The 14,216-nt window shown below is 33.6% G+C and overlaps 1 long non-coding RNA gene across 1 annotated transcript; it reads left to right on the top strand.

Moving 5' to 3' along the window:
- Positions 1–2,915: 2,915 nt before the first annotated feature.
- Positions 2,916–11,611, top strand: LOC140682305 (uncharacterized). Its single transcript, XR_012053846.1, has 2 exons — positions 2,916–5,531; positions 11,434–11,611. It is a non-coding gene; the product is annotated as an uncharacterized lncRNA (long non-coding RNA).
- Positions 11,612–14,216: the final 2,605 nt, after the last annotated feature.

Here is a 14,216-nt window from a genome sequence, read left to right as displayed (position 1 = left end):
TAGAACAAAATAATAGGAGGAAATCTTACACTAATTTATATGTCCAAGTCAGGTTCTTTGACAGTGAATCTGTATTAAAAGGTCATTTATGTCTTTGAAATTTAGACAATTGTTGATCAAAATACATAAAAATAGCTATTTCTAAAGCACCAGCTAATATTTCCCCCAATGACTTCTGGATCGCTCACTATTTCTGCTTTTAACAAAGCAGAAGCATAAAGACTAATGAACCACTGATACTTGAATAATACAGCCTGGTGGGACAGAATCAATGGTAGTTTAATCCTTGTTGCTTCCTACTGCATTTGCTGCCTAAAGCAGCCTGAGAACAGCCTTGAAGCAGCTGCAGAGATTATGTACTTTTGAACTGAGCAGAGTAACTTTCTTCATCTCCGCTGAGAATTCAAATTTCCATTTAGTAGCCAGAGATTACTTTCTCCATACTTTAATCTTCAAAAGAATAAAAAAAAATTAACTCAAGATTTGAATTAGTCCCAAACAACTCGATTCAAAATAATAGACTTGTAAGCACATCAAGGGAAGTATAGGTTGGATATTAAGAAGAAGTTTTTTTACAGAAAGGGTGATAAAGATCTGGAATGGTCTGCCTGGTGGAGTCACCATCCCTGGATGTGTTTAAGAAAAGATTGGTTGTGGCACTAAGGGCTATGGTACTAGTGATAGGAAGAATCAGATGGTAAAAAGCTTTAGTAACATGAAAGAGAGCTTTGTGTTTCTTTCTTAAAAGAAAGTAGTTTTTTGTGAAGAAAACCAGCATATTTTTTTCGAAAGTGAAGTCTTACAATTTTTAATGCACAATATAACATTACACAGCTTCCTCGTTTCAGGTGATTAGTAGAATTTTTTTTTTTTTTTTTTTTTGTGTCTATCCTTTAAGATTAGAAAATTATGGGATTTCAGGAGTGGAATAAAAGTCTTGAAATGGTTTTGCTTATAAATTTTTCCAAAATGTTCACTGTTTGATAAGATATTATCTTAAACCTACCTTGAAAGGAAGAAACCATATATAAATCTTCATCTTTTCTGTTTTTTTAAATGCTTTATATGACATAAGGAGCTCAGGACTATGTGCTTTGTGATGAGTTCCATGTCTCTCTTTGGGTGAATGCATGGGCTTTTTTACAAGGAAACATTACTCAGTATAAATATATGTTTCTAAAATGTCATCATTCGAATAATCTTCATTTTCATTATATGCTGCCTTTAGGTCTCTTTTCCTAGTTAGATTAACTCAGCTATTCACACTGTAAAGCTATCAGTTGTGCCATATGAAAGTACTTTGCAAACCTCCCCTAATTGCTTTTGTAAATGTCACACCTTTCTTCAGAGTATCTTTTTACCTAAAGCAAATATTTCATTTTGATCAGTCATGCTTTACTCATTGCAAATTTCAGTGAGCTTATGGCTGTTGGAAATAAATGTAAAAATAGTTTTGTCCTGAGTTCTTGCTGAGTGTTGTTGAGATATGTTAAAATATGCCCTTTATTCATTAAACCAACTGGAAGGCTAGGGATTGCTTACAGAAGTATTTCAATATCATTATTGTGTTTTGGACCTCTGAAAGGTAACTAATCCATTACAAGCCTGTAAAATAGCAATTAAGTCATGCTAACATCTGCAAAGTGCTCTCTCTTCCTTATCCCTGGCATTTCAGTTCAAGAAGGGCACATCACCTTTTCAGTTCGAGTTCACACAGTAATATCTGGAAGATATTTATCCATTTGGAGTGTCTTATATACAGAGAAGTCATCTTTTTGCTCAACAAACCACCATTATTAATAAACCGAGACACACTATCTGTCCTGATTATGTTTATGCTTTTGGTTGGTTCTTTATTTACCTGCTTCTTTACTTACTGAAGGTAGCAGTGAATGAATTTCACACTGTCTAGTGAAATTTCATATTGGGCTAATGAAACAGCCAGGAGACTGTCACAATTAAATCATTCAGACTCAATTTGTGCAGCACCTATGGCGAAGCCCAGACAAGTTCACAGCTTCTGTCCTGGCCTGTGGCTGTAGGCAGCATCTATGGCAGCCATCTGCTTCTCTTAGACACTGATGGAAAGGGGAAAGAAACTGCACAGGAAGAGGCTTTGGAATGATCCTAGGTGTATTTTGATACTGAGAGAGTGAGATGTGTCACTTTTCATTGAAGTTTCACTGTTCACTTAGTTAATTTGTGCTTTCCTCCAATTTAATAGAAGTTCCATTTAAAGGCAGAGTAGATCTTGAAATGGCCCCTTTTGACTCATATATCTTCTTCTAAGCATCTATGCACAATATTTTGCTTTACAGTCTCTGATCAATTTGAGACATACTATTTCATCAGATTCAACTCTTTTAGTCTTTCCATTCCTATATGAACATAATGTCAAAATCGTACACTACTATATTATATTCTTAATTACTAATTTGCTTGTGATGCTTTTCAGCCTTAATGAAATTACAGCTAAAATAAGAACTACTAAACTAATGAGTTCACCTTCATAACAGAGATGACTGGTCAGAAATTCTATTTGCTACTTACAATTTTCACTTGGAAATATGATAGGAAATTGGATTTGGAGGATGAAAAAATAAATTAAATCCTAAATACAGTAAGAGGAAATCTGACAGTTCCTATAGATTCTAAAATGGAGGCATTTCTCTGTGTAAATTATGAAGACTGTTACAAAATTGTTTATTTTTATGTTTATTTTTCTCCTATTATTAATCTGATATTTTAAAATGAAAAGTCAGTCAATGTCCTGAAAATATTTAAGTGAGAAATTTCTAACATTTCAAAGCATTTTTGTAGGAACATTTCAAAAGTAAATTTTACTAAACTCGGGTCACATATTATTTTTTCTTCCAGTGAACCTGAAGACTTTAATTGCTAGTTTTATTTAACTTTTGTTATACCATACTTCACTAAAAAAAAAATATTTAATGATACTCTCCATTTTTTATTCTATAGTAATACTCTGAAAAGTGAATGCTTAAACTTAAGACATGATGTAAAATAATGAAAATATATTTTATCACTCTATGTCTTAGTACTAATAGAAAAAATAATTGACTACCATTTTCATAACAAATATATATTTCAGAAGATTCATTTCTATTGCTTTTTCTACTGAACTATTCTGTGTTAAATGAATACCAATACTTGCCTTTCTACCAATATATATACACATATATTCATATTAAGTGTGATTTTACATGTCTTTTTCATAATCTACCATTCTACCTTTGCACAACGTGTTGTACGTTTGTATTTTTAGGTAATTGGTATCAAGGCTTTTCTGAAATAACTTGCCTTCTTTAATTCATCCATACAATATTTTTACATGTTTCTTCCAGGAAGATTGATAAGGCAAAATTTTTACCATTGTGAATTTTCCAGTTATAGAGTCTGTAAATATTAATGTATCTATTCTTCTGCAGGCTTTTCCACAATAGTCTGAAATGCAAGCATTCAATTATATAGATCTGTGAGCCATGTTTCTTTGCCTTACCTACACTGATTTTGATTTTTACTACACTTTGTGTTTCTGTTAAACTATTGTGTTTTTTCCTGAGTATCTCATGGCTTACACAGGTATCACATTTTATTGGAGTGGTTTGCAGGTTATTGGCTTGAAAGACATATGGGATTTTCTCATAAATGTCCATCCTTTCCAAAGTATCTCATACTTTCCTCTTTATTGCATTTCTGGCTGTGTCCCCAGACCATACATTCTGAAGATCTCTCTGAAACTCTTCTTCAAGTTCCTGTTTTCCTTTTTTTTTTCTCTGTTGAAGCAAATCTTGTTACTCTTCTCTCTTCATTTATTCCTATTTTACATTTTCTCTGGAAATTCTCTTGACTAAAAAATTGCTACAGACCTGAAAGGAAAACAAACTAGTACTTGTGCAATATTTTACAAGGTCTGTAGTGATATTCAGGGAAAAACCAGCCCTCCATAGTGGATTTAGTAATCTCCTTTAATAATGGATTTCAGTTCAGGTGTAATTTTTACATATCTTGAAGAATCTTTTTAATTCAATTACACAACTCCCCAGCAGTTCTTTTCCTTGACCTCAGCATAAAATGCAGTGAAATGCTTGAGGAGGCAGTTCAATGTGAGCAATATTCTATTATAGTTTTATATTTAGTGTTTGGATCTTCTATTTAAAGATAAGTGAAATCCTGGTACCAAAAGATGATAAAAAGGATGATGAAATGGTAACTTCATTCTCTGTAACAGCAATATTCTACCTATGGCACACATAGCTGAATTTATAGCACAAGGGCAGAAATGGCTTTGGATCATAAATTATTAGTGGGGGTTTGTAGCACCTTTGCTACCATAAGAGTCACTGGCTCAATGCAACCACCAGAAATCAGTAAGTTTGATTTTGTGAAAATATTTTTCTGAAAATACAATTAAGACCAGAATTCTCCAAATGTCAGAGGTGGAACAGCTGAAAGGGATATAGGTTCCTTGCACAAATAGAATTTTGCAGAGGAAGATTATTTATGTTATCAAAATGCAACTAATTCTTTGGACAAAAGGAACAAAGAAAAGGGACACAGTATAACTGTTGCAACATTTTTGGTAGTGAGAAGCATCTAAGGGTCCTTCAGACCTTTATGTATCTAAAATTCTTTCAGGCAGCTCCATCCTCTTCTCAATTGGTCCCTGAAATGTAGGAACATAGAGACTTGCCATATTTCTGTAAGTCACCTTTCTAGCAGACAGCAGAGTGTGAAAGAAAAGGAAATTATGAAGGGATCACTAACACAGAGGTAAAGTCCAAATGAGTATGAGTTTTTGTGCAATAACTTACATAAATGTAGGTAAATTTATATTTACATTGATTTTAATAGTGTTTTATATAAAAAAGCCTCCTCCAAAAATAAAATCCCCATCAAACTCGAATGCTAACAAATCAAGCATGAATTTAGCATTGTGTAAGATTCATAGCTTACAAATGAAAAAACAGTGCATAATCTAAAAACATATGCTGCTATGACTACTTTAAAGTCTGAGAGTTTCAGCAATAGATAATGTGACAAAGTTTCATGCCACTTATTTATACAGGCTTTTTCAAAAGTTTTGCATTATAGTTTATGAAAAGAGTATATTTAGTATTTTTATTTAATTATAAAAATAAGCACGTGCTTTAATATACTGGGGGAGCATGTTTTTTATTTTGTTGCATTCATGTAGTAATAATTTATTTTTCCAAACTGACAGCAGAACCAGAGAAGTTTTTTTATGTGTATTTTGAAATCAATTCTTGCAACTAAAACTAATTAAATCTCAATTTTTTAGAAAAAAAAATCCTGAAACTTTGGATTTTGCATTGCAAAGGAAAATAATTTTTAAAACTAAAACCGAAGGAGTAATGCATGCTTTTATTTTATTTTCTGTTTTTGTTTGTCTGTTTGTTCATTTGTTTAGTAGCAGTTTCATAGTTCTACATTCAAGAAACTTAAGAAAGATTTGGATGGATCTGAAGTAATTTTATCACCAAAAAGTGGTAAGTTTAGATTCTAGTAATTGTGATGTCTAACTGCTATTAGACTAAGAGCCAAAAGGATCAAAGGGATCAAAGTGAAATAGCTGCATTAAGTCACCTTCACTAAAAACTCTTTCCCACCTTGTTCTTTCTTATCCCTGACATCTGGGTGAAAAGATTGTGATTGTATATATGCATAAACACACACATGAAAACATACATACACACATATACATTGCTCAGCTAGTCAAAGCATAGTGCTAACAACACCAAAGTTGTGAGGTCGAACCCTGTATGGGCCATTCACATAAGAGTTGGACTTAATGATATTTGTGGGTCACTTCCAACTCAGAATATTCTATATATTTGAAAACAAACATATTCTATGTTTAATTGTCCTGCTGTGAGAGACTGGAATGTTACTGGTCAATGACTCAAAACAGCCAGCCATTTGCAGAAGTGTCAGGTTGCTCTGCCAGGATTAGTATTGCCCTCCTCCCCCGCAAAACCAAAGGGAAGGAGGAGAGTTTTTGGACGTGTAGTGGCAAAACATCTGACCCATAAAAGACAGAGAGGGTGAACACCCATTACCAGAGGCTACAGACTGGGGTTTGAGCCACCAGGGGTATCACAACCAATGAGGAAACTGGAAAGGAGAAGCCAGGGGAAGTTCAGACATATGGGGAAAGGAATTGGGATGGATCGCTGTTATGTGAGAGTCCATGAAGAAGAGCTTTCTGTCCATGCAGGCTGGGGCAACTCTGTGGTAAGTCTCTCTGAAGGAGGGCTCTCAGGATTTCCTTGAGGGGGAAGGAATCAGAGGATTCCACATTGGTCCAAGAAGGACAAATACTTTATTTTCATAAGAAGATGAAGAGACATATTAGCAACACTGCAAGGCCACAGTGTTCCACTATGAAAGGAGAATCTAATGGGGATACATTTTAAAAGAGATGATTGACATACCTAGATCACTGGCTGAAAATACACATTACCTTTCCCAAGACTAACTTTGCAACAAATATTCAGAAACTACAGTCTTTTTTTCATCAAAAGTTAACCAAAAGTATATACAGCAAGTTAAAAGTCAGGCTATAAAACACCCAGCTATACATGTATGTATTTGCACAAATTATTGACGTATTTTATGCCAATAGTGAATGAACAAGTTCATTATGGAGGGAGCTCCTTATAGGACTCTCACCTTTAAATACAAATGAAGACCTTGCCTGATTGTACATGAGTTACAATGGATTGTAATTCTTATCTTCCTAATTAGACTGATTTTCTAATTTCATTTGATATGCAAAGATTTGTTTCATCCTCTACAGTCCCCTGGTTTATTACTGATCTCCTAGCATAGAAAAAGATGATAGAATAGAAGAAATGAAGAGGAAAATGACTGCAACACAGAATGAGAATGCTGTCTTTTGAAGTGACTTTACTGCAATATTTATGTAAAGACATCAGTCTCTGAATATCATAATTCCATAGTGCAAAAAGATTTAGGCTTCTGCAAATATGAATCTAATAAGACCAAGACTGGTCTACCTTTATTGGATATTAAACCAAACCGTTTTTATGAACTTGGTGTACCAACTGGTTGTGTAAGTGGCCTTCCTGGGGCTAACTAACAGAGATTATTGCTTTCTTTAGTTGGCAAGACCAGCCTGGTGAAAGTGTAAATGTGGCTTAGCCCAACAAAGAATATAAAAACTAAAGAACAATTAACACAGACTTCTAAGAGGTCAATGGACTTCAGCTGTCTTCAGTCTATTGCTCCTCTCTAGTGATTGGGAATGCTCAGCATCAGGATGACAGAGCACGCAGAGAAACCAGTAATGGGCAGGAGATTTGTACTGTGATTTGACTGTAATATGTGCCTGTAATATGCTCTCAGTGCACTGCCTGTGTGCCTTTCTTAATGCAAAACACCATGTAATGACAGCAAGTATGGTATATCACAGGTTAAATCCTCTTCATGCAGAGGAGGGTTTCTCTGCAAGAAGCTAGAGACAGAGCACTGGACTCTGACAGAAGAACATAATCCTTACAAGGTGTTATTTCTTTTATTCAGCTGAGTATGTTTGAATTCTGTCAGGAAATCTACAGTAAGCCTAAGGCAGAGATAGCCATTTCTACTCTGTTTTGAACCTGTTATGAATTTCTCTTGTAGCATTATCCTAAATTTGATCATTTGCATATCTAAAATAATTGCATCTTGGATTTAAATTTAAAAGGTACTTTTAAAGAGGACAATTATACGCACATATTGCTGCTGTACTATATTATCATCATCAAAGAAAGAGTTCATTTACATCAACAGCGTGAAAGTCAAACAGGCAGTCATAGGAACAGTATAATGAATAAAAAGAAAAACACCTCAGCTGCTAATAGGAATAAAGCTCTGTTACAATAATAGTTTCACTAATTCCAATATGATTTCATTTTATTCATCCAAATATCATCTGGTTAAAAATTTTCAATAGTTACAGTGGGTAATATCTAAAATAATACCTTGTGGATTCTATCAACTTTGTTTTCTCCGAATGCATTTGCTTTTAAAGTGAAATCAAAGTAACAAAGTAATTAATTACATGACTCTGATTCTACTCTGGTTAATTACACATATACATTGATCAAATGACTGTTGATGATTTTTTTGTTAAAAACTGTTCAAAAATGCCTAAAAATTGTTTCAGCAAACTTACTCTGGAAATGTTCTTATCAGTTATTATTGGGCTCTATATTCACATTCTAACGTATTTATATAAGATACAGAAGAGATTTTATAAATTATCACACTGTACAGGACAATGGGTCATCTGTTCCAATTTTCCTAATTCAGGATATGACAACAAGGCAAGAATATGAGAACAAGTACAAAATTATCCTTCCAGTGATATGTTTTTCACAGCTACAGGCCACGAGGGATTTCAGAACTAGATACTGCATTTAGAATGCTGCATTTAATAGGCACTGATAACTTGTCTTATCTATTTGGAAGTAATTTATACCTACAATTATAAGTTGTGTGGAAAAATAATTATTTTTCTTTTAAGGTTGCTAACTGATAATTTTACTGAGTGGACTTCTTGTGATCAGTCATTCTCCATTTATCACCTGAACATCTTTCATCTCTGTGAAGTCTCATACTTTTGGTCCCTCATCTATTATTTTTTCAATCTGATGAATTCTCTTTCATTAGTACTTCCTGATTTCATCCTGAAACATTTTTGTTACCTTTCCATGTTCTGTTCTGCTGTATGTGACTATCTGTTCTGTATGTCAGTGCTCCAAGCCATTTTGTGTGGTGTGTGGTAGATCCATATCTAATTATGAGAGAGTGCATGGCGGAGCAATAGGCTAATGAACCACTGCAAGGGCTTGCTCTGAGCAAATATTCAGTTGTTTAGTATTAGTGTCACAAGGTGGAAGATTGAACATAAAGTCTATTAAAGTTCATATGTCAACAACACCAAAAAATAAAAAAAAACTACTTTCAGTATGAAAGGCACTAAAAAATGTAATGAACACAGAAATAGAAGTCTTAAAAATTGTCTGTCACTGACAGACAAGCAGTCTATCACCACTGAAAAGTTCATCCACAGTCTGTGGACACCATCAGAATGCATTTGATTAGAAGAACATACAGAGTTTAAGATGTATGGATTTTTACTGTGGATCCTGGTATTTTATAGGTGCTCAGTTTCTTTATAACTGCATCTTATTAAAAAGCTCACTTTGCTGTGAATAAAGTCCTTACTAGTACAATTTTTTCAGGTGCTCATTCATCACAACTGTATTCTTAATGGTTTCACTTTTGAAATAACAGAACATCTGTCGAATAAAAAAAAATTCCCGATGCTTCTCCAGTTGTTTTGCACCTCCCAGCCATATACATCCATGGAAATAGGTACATCTTCCACATCATTTCCCACAGGAATATTTTTTATTATTATTGTCAGGTTTATTTGTCACATTCTTCCAAAACTTTTGTGTCTTTAGTACTAAAGCCAAAATTTAATTATTGAAATATGCCAACTAATAGCTCTGTAATATATTTAAGTTAGAATTCCGTGATGAATGCATGTCATTTGTCTTGCAGAAGGTATGAAATTCTTCTTACTATAACACTGCTTCTCATAACACAATTTCAGTAAAAAAGAATAGTCATAGATATGTGTGCTTCTATTAGCTGCATTTAATGTTTCAAGAATTTGTGGTTAATGCATTTCAGATGACTGAACTCATTAGTATAGATGGTATCCTCTTTCTAGCTAAATTCCTGTTCACTGTGGAATGGAAAGCATAGTATTGTTTGGGGGTTTGGTTATGTGTTTTGTTGGTTCATTTTCTTTCTTATTTTTAATTACAACATAAGATTCCTGTCTTCCCATAATTTATATGAAATATAAGGTCTTGATTATCTTTTCCAGAGATATAAATAGATTTTCTTATAGAACCTAGTTCAAAATGTTTTCAGTGTATCCTGAGGAAGAATGGATTATAAATTATCAGTTTATTGTAATCCTTCATATATTTAAATATTATTATATAAAGACTACATATAATCCAGAGGGATAAAAGTCTTAAACACAGGCAAAAATATGCACGTAATGCCTAGAGAGGCTACCTAGAACAGAGGCTAGAGAGATTTAAAGGAATAAAGCAGGAATTTATTAAAAAGGACTTCAAAGGATACACCTTGGGCAGTAAAAGAGCTTAGCTAAGGCTACACCCAAGATGGATGCTGGGTCAGGAGTTTTCACACTTTTATAAGTTTTGGTCCATTTACATATTGGGTTTAATTGTCAAATTACAGCTTCAGTTTATGAAGTCACATCCTCCCAGTTTGCTCTCCTCAATTCACTCCTGATTATACTTTTTAGGCCTGAAGCTGCAGTGGTGTGTTTGGTTCTTGGGCTGGAAAAGGATTGTTTTGTCTAACTGTGCTGTGAGAGGAACTTGCTAACACTTTATATAAAGTTCAGAGTTAAATACTAATGCAGTACAGAATCTGGAAAATATGAAAGCTAAAACTTACAGCATCACAGGATGTATGAAACTTTCTTGATTTTTATTATGAAGTCTACACACAATGAGATTTCCTACTGGAATGTCCTATTTGGTTACATTAATATGTAAAGACATGGACTAAATCTTACCATGTTATGAAATATTGATCTGGTGTCAGTGAGGCTTATACAGAGTCAAATTAAAATTGTATTTTTCAACCTTACTCATATGACACAGAGTTGATGTTGCCTCCGTTGCTGTTTATTTCTTTCTTATTCATTGACTGAAGAAAAATTGTTTGCTCAGTTGGGAAGAGTATATTTATTAAGCCTTGGCTCAAAACCATTAACTTTCCTGCACAATAATGCCACAGTATATTTTTTACACAAAATGTCAGTACACTGCAAAACTTATTTTTCCATACAAATAAATGTGAGCGTTATTTCCTACAACTAGTTGACATGAATGAACCACACTTACAATATCACAGAATCTGTATATGTATGAAATATGGAATATTATTGTAATCTTTCATTTTCTTCCAACAATACAGATGTATTATTTTCAGCTTAACTTCCAGCTGGTTTTTTTTGGTTAGTATCTATCTTATTGCTTTTATAAAACATTAATGAATTTGTATCATCAGTGACAGAGTTAATTTTGCCACCAACCTAAAGGCAAACTGAGTTACCTGTCATCCTTCCAGTTGTAGAATATATCTATTAATTTCTGGTTTGTTTTTTTACGTCTTCTAGTCTCTTCTGTTGACCAGTTTTATTGGTATTTGATCCCCAATGCCTCCATATTCTATTTAACTATATACATTACTGTAAAAGCATTACTATGTATTGGTTATATCCTTCCTTCTGAAGATATTGCAAACCTTTTCGTTAACTTTTTCTAGAATTCTTATCCTCTCAATAGTTTTGGGTCCTCATATACACAAGAAAGAGAAAATTCGCAGTGAATTTGAGCCCAGGAAGAAAGAAGTGGGAAGAAAATGTTTTTTAATTTTGGGTTTATTTATCCTACCCTACTCTGATTCGATTGCTAATAAATTAAATAAATTTCCCTAAGCTGAATCTGTTTTGCCTGTCATGATAATCAGTAAACAATCTCTCCCTGTCCTTATTTTGACCCCATTTTTATTTTATTTTATGTACCCTGTCCAGCTGAAGAGGGGAGTGATAAATTTGCTTTGTTGGGTACCTGGCATCTAGTGCCTACACTAAAAAAAAAAAAAAATTATCAAACTTTTTTATAAAAGTGAAAAAATTTCCATGTGTTGGCTTGGTGTGCTTTCACCTAAAGTCTCTAAGTAATCTAATTCACTTAAAATGCTACTTTATTTTTTTTAATAGAGAATCTTCCAAAACATGCCACCCTTTCAGAAATATAATATTGATGGCTTCCACACCAGATAGAGCTGATAAGACTCTATATACTGTTTACATATACAGTATATGCCATAAACAAATATACATACAGTATATTTGTAAATATACTATTTTGGTAAAACTATTTTGGTGAGACTATTTTTGAGTTTGTTGTACAATTAAGTTTACTAGAACAGGCTGTATGTGCAGTCTCTGTGTACAATTTAGCTTTGTAGATATTTTAGAAGGCAAGCAAAAACTATACATAATCATGGTATTAAACATGTAAACTTTAATGTTATACAACTCATGTTCAGAGCTGTCAGAGATTTTGTAATAGATTTTATAAAATTACTTAAGAATTACTTCATTTTTTCTTTATTCTTCTAAGGTATACTATTAAATCTTCAATACTTTAAGAAAAATAGAATTCTCTAGTGAAAACAAGGATCGTGGAAAAAAGCTACATTTTTTGCAAGGATGGAATAGAATTCTGACTAGAATTCCTTGTTAACCATAAATTATTTGTAGCTATTTTTCTTAAATCAATAGTAAATAGACCAAAGACTGAGCCAGCTGCAGCATGGGGAAAATCTTAAGGCAAAATTGCTTTGCTTATGGTCTATAACCTGAGCACAAACCCTTATTCTGTCTACAAGATTCCTGAATGTGGAATCTCAATTGTCAGACCTAATTTGGACTAGTTAAAATTAATTTAAACATGATAAGATCCTATCTGTCACAAGGAAGGTTGAATATGGGAGGAATAAGTAAAAGCAATCACAGTCATTAGTTTAATCTGCAGGAAGCCAATTTAGTTTCATCATAAAATTCTTTTTAGGAATAGATGAATGAATAAAGGAGTTAAAAAGCTGGTTTTTAATGACTATGACTCTCTTCACCAGGGAGAGGATTTTTCATCATGCATTGTAGTGAAAATTTCATATTTATTATGTATAGAGGAAAAAAAAACAAAAAAAAACAACAGAAAAAGACAGCATCAGTCTAAAATTTATTTCTTTTGATCTCACCATAAAATCAAGTCCAGATGATATGCACACAATAAGAACTTTGAGTTACCCATTAAACTTTTGAGTAAAAACCAATTTTTTCCTATCAAATCAGACCAAGTCTTAAATCCAAAGAAGTTGCTAAATATTTCTTGTTTCCACCAAAACATGGGTAGACAATATCAGATGTTGCCCACTAGAGAAACTCTGTGGGAAAATTTGCTTATATGAATTTTTAATTACCACAGAGAAATATTTAATGGCTCTGGTTCAACTCTTAAAATAGGAAAAAAAAACCCTCAAAGTCATTACCATAGTTCACTTTTGTAATAAAAGCTAGATCTCCCAAGTCACCCTTTTCAGAGGGTTTCTGACTTAAGCATCTGCTGTGACACATCTCAGAAGGTGAGGCTAACTGGGGTTCTTGTTAATGGATCCCTTGGGGTCTATTAGATTGAAACGACACTGAAGGATCAGTTTATTGGGAACAATTTGGAATGGAAATATGTAGCCATTTTGGTTATTGTTATCTATAGAAATTTAGCAGTATAAAAGTATAAAAATAACATTTAACAAAATGTGCAAGGAAAAGGTAGAATTAGAAAAAAATAATAAAAGTAGAAAGAAATTACTACCCATGGATCTAGCAAGAGACTTGATTGTAGCAATTTATATGTCCATTGGTGGAAGTGATATCATGATCAATCAGGGTTAGGGAAATTCAGTTGGTGCCTTGGAGAGGCTACGTAGAATAGAAGCTAGAGTTAGAGGATAAAGGAGGTATTTTCTGAAAGGCCTTCAAAGGATACATTTTGGGTAGTGCAGGAACCTCGCAGAGACTACACTCAAGATGGACGATGGTCATGAGTTTGTCAGACAGATATCAGTTTTGTCTATTCGCATATCAGGGTTAATTGTCCAATTACAGCCTCAGAAAATGAAATAATTTATTCCAAGTTTGCCCCCCCAGTTCACTGTTGTTTACATTTTTTGGGGACTGCCTGAGACAGTAAGGTGTCCTTGAGTTTCAGGACTAGAGAGAAATTGTTTTGTCTGAATAAAATGGGAGAAGAGTAGCTGACAGACTATGGAGTCTTAGACTTATACACTAAAGCACTACCAATCTGAAAAATATAAAAGCTAAAACTTAAGGCATCACTGTGAAACACAAAGTTCAATGGGTTAATATACAATCAGGTTCTGCTGGGAATGCTCCGGTACCTCTCCAATTGAGGGGTAGAATTTTACACTGTGTGATGCAACACTGTGGATCATGTGCAGTCCTCTGGTAGAAAGCCCTA

Source organism: Taeniopygia guttata, chromosome 2 (genome assembly GCF_048771995.1).
Source record: "Taeniopygia guttata chromosome 2, bTaeGut7.mat, whole genome shotgun sequence".
NCBI lineage: Eukaryota > Metazoa > Chordata > Aves > Passeriformes > Estrildidae > Taeniopygia > Taeniopygia guttata.
The sequence above is the reverse complement of the archived record's forward strand: the minus strand, read 5'-3'. Positions and strand labels throughout refer to the sequence as shown.